Source organism: Pituophis catenifer, unplaced genomic scaffold (genome assembly GCF_029215685.1).
Source record: "Pituophis catenifer annectens isolate HBS135680 unplaced genomic scaffold, rPitCat1.0.hap2 SCAF_21, whole genome shotgun sequence".
In the NCBI taxonomy this organism is placed as follows: domain Eukaryota; kingdom Metazoa; phylum Chordata; class Lepidosauria; order Squamata; family Colubridae; genus Pituophis; species Pituophis catenifer.
This window is the reverse complement of record NW_027256901.1, coordinates 675707-679181: the sequence shown is the minus strand read 5'-3', so window position 1 is coordinate 679181 and position 3475 is coordinate 675707. Positions and strand designations below refer to the sequence as shown.

At 40.6% G+C, this 3475-nt stretch overlaps 1 pseudogene; it reads left to right on the top strand.

The window, feature by feature from the left end:
• Nucleotides 1-1026: 1026 nt before the first annotated feature.
• LOC139326263 (vomeronasal type-2 receptor 26-like) lies at nt 1027-3083 on the top strand (annotated as a pseudogene).
• The last annotated feature ends 392 nt before the right edge of the window (nt 3084-3475 follow it).

Sequence of the window (3475 nt, the reverse complement as noted above, 5' to 3'; positions counted from 1 at the left end):
TAAAAGGTAAAAAAAGCTGTGATCATCAGAACCTTTTTTTTTTTTACTTTTTAAAGCATTGTTTTACTATCTTTTCTCATGAACTGTTAGTAAAAAAAAATGCTTTAAAAAAATTAAAAAAAAAAGTTGGCCAAGCCCACCCAGTCACATGACCCACTAAGCCACGCCCACCAAGCCACACCCACAGAACCAGTATAACAACAAATTTTCCATTTCACCACTGGGGCAAAGCCTGGAGTCTCCAGGGTGGTTGGCCTCCCATGCCAGGTGGTGTCATCTAATGGAAGCTCTTCAACAGACGGGACCTAAGTGGAGTGCTTTGCCATGTTTTAGGAAAATCTTTCAAGATCTTATTTGACCGAGGTTTCTTTCCTCATCACAGTTTAATTTCATATTAAAAAACCTAATAGAACAACATCTCCCCCAGAGATAAGGAGAATCCATGACCTCAGTGCCTTCCGCCGTGCCCTTAAAACCTTCTTTTTCCAGCAAGCCGGGCTGGCCTAATTTTTAAAGTGTTTTTAATTGTTTTGTTTATCGTTTTTAATTAATGGGGCCAAATTTATATATATCTTTTAACTGTATTTTAATATTTGTATTTGATGTTTTTACTTGGCTGTTCACCGCCCTGAGTCCTCAGGGACAAGGGCGGTATACAAATTCAAAATAAAATAAATAAAATAAACATTTCCTAAATCTTTTACAGTAAACTTTATTATCAGTTTTAATAAGAATATATCATCATATTTAAAACTTTTTTTCGCCTCCATCCCTCTGGACTACATTAAATAGAAAAGTACTTTATTGTAATGTTAAATTGCAAACTCAAAAGGGAGGAACTACATGAAGAACCTGCCAGTTGTTTTACCTCTTGCATCTGTTTAGAAGTAGTCAGAGGTTTCCTATTTACCTCAGTGAAGTATAGAGGCTACTTGGCTAATGTCCATTTCTGCCTCCATTTTCCATGGACGGAGAGTCCTAACACCTTTTCTTTGCCATTCCTTTTCTTCTGCTCAGTCCCTGCCTCAGTCCAAATGTGTGGAAAGTTGTCATCCTGGATTTGTCAAGAGGGCTCGAGAAGGAGAGCCAGTTTGCTGCTATGACTGCGTTCCTTGTCCGGAGGGGACCTTCTCCACTCAGGAAGGTGGGTCACACTGAGGAAAATGGGAGGCTTTGTGGAACTGGATCCAAATTCCAAAACAGATTGAAGCTCACCTGTTTTTTTTTAATTTTTAACCTGCACAATTTCTTATATAAACGGATGTAAATCAAGAAGACTTGGAAGGAGGGGCTGGGAAAGAGATGGGAGGAGGGGGTGGCAGACTGGGAAAGTTTTACTAACAGCAGAGGAAATATCTTTTCTCCTTTTTAGTTTGGATGTGTGCTGCTAAGTTTACCTTTCTAGGAACATCTGAGATCTTTGAAACTTGATGAATTATTTTAGGTCCACCTTCTGAAAGACTTTTCAATCCACTGTATATTGAATCCTCCCCTTGAGGATCACTGAGAAGATGTCACTGGTCCATAAACTGATGCTGTGGATAGTTATGGGGGGAACTCATTACACAAATAGTCTCCCAGTCATGTAGATCAATCAATCAATCAATCAATCAATCAATCAGAATAGACCTAGAAGGAACCTTAGAGGTCTTTTAATCCTACCCCCTGTTTAAGCAGGAGACACTATACCATTTCAGACAAGTGACTGTCCAGTCTCTTCTTAAAAATCTCCAATGTAGAAGCACCCACACCATCTGGAGGCCAGCTGTTCCACTGGTTAATTGCTCTCACTCATAAGTTTCTCCTTAATTCCAGGTTGCTTCCAGATGTTACAAGGTATCCTCCAAGTCCAGGATATTCACTGCCATGTGGCAGGACTCAGGATGTTTGCCTAAAAAGATTATATAATTCAATATTTACCTCTAATAATGTAGTTTCCTATGAAGATTCTACACATTACACAAATAATTAACATCCTAGGACTTCCCTCAACTTCATATAACTAGCTATATTTTTTAATTTAAAAAATTCCTTCTTATGCTCTTTTTAATGAAATAGTAAAGAAATTCTTCTTGGGAAATGTCTGTGGTATCAGCTGTTATCCAAAGAAGGTTTTTCTTGCAAGAGAAAAGGACAGAATATTAAAGAAATATTGCTTTTTTGCTATCTTAGATACAGAAAAATGCACCAAGTGTCCAGATGATAAATACCCAAATAAGGACTGAGATCAATGTATCCCCAAAGTTATAACCTTCCTGTCTTATGAGGAACATCTGGGCATCATCCTGGTTTCTTTTGCTCTACTCTTCTTCCTAACCACAGGCCTTGTTTTAATCATCTTTATTAAATACCGAGAAACTCCCATTGTCAAAGCCAACAACCGGGACCTCTCCTACATCCTCCTGGTCTCCCTCCTGCTTTGCTTCTTGTCTCCTCTTCTCTTCATTGGTCAACCAAGGAAAGCCACCTGCCTTCTCCGACAAACGGTTTTCAGCCTCATCTTCTCAGTTGCTGTTTCTTCTCTCTTGGCCAAAACCATCACGGTGGTGCTGGCTTTCCTGGCCACAAAACCAGGAAACCGAGTGAAGAGATGGTTGGGGAAGAGCTTGGCCAACTCCATCATCCTTTCTTCTTCTGCTGTCCAAATTCTCATCTGCTCCATCTGGCTGGGAGTTTCTCCCCCCTTCCCTGACTCTGACCTCCACTCCCAGCCTGGAGAGATCATCCTGCAATGCAATGAAGGGGCCATTGTCATGTTCTACGTCACCCTCAGCTACATGGGCTTCCTGGCTGCCATCTGCTTCACGGTGGCTTTCCTGGCCAGGAATCTTCCTGGGGCCTTCAACGAAGCCAAGCTGATCACCTTCAGCATGCTGGTCTTCTGCAGTGTCTGGGTGACTTTTGTGCCCACCTACCTGAGCACCAAAGGGAAATTCATGGTGGCTGTGCAGGTCTTCTCCATCCTGGCCTCCAGTGCTGGTCTGCTGGGCTGCATCTTCATCCCCAAGTGCTACATTATCCTTCTGAGGCCAGAACTCAACACAAAGGAGCAGCTCACAGCCAGAACAAATGGAAAAACATGAAATATAACACAAATGTGATTGTGGAAGAATTATTATAGTTTCTTTGTTAACGGTTCTTTTATTAGAAAGGAGATATTCTTTCCATTTAGATCGTATGCAGGAGTCCAAAAAATAAAATGTATATGTTTCAAATTGGGAAATTATTGAATTCTTCACAAAGGAGCAGCTTACAGCCAGAAGAAATGTGTAAATGTGAGACTGAGGAATTTCAACCTTTAACATTTTCCACAGTACAAACATAGAAAATGGTCCAAGCTCTTCTCCATGTATGAGTGGGCCAACTATTTTTCTTGAAATAAATAAAGGGTGTGTGGAAGATTGTGAGGAGACAAATTTCTTGGAGAAATGGGAGCATGTTAGCAAGACAGAAATATAGAAGGAATGTATGGAGC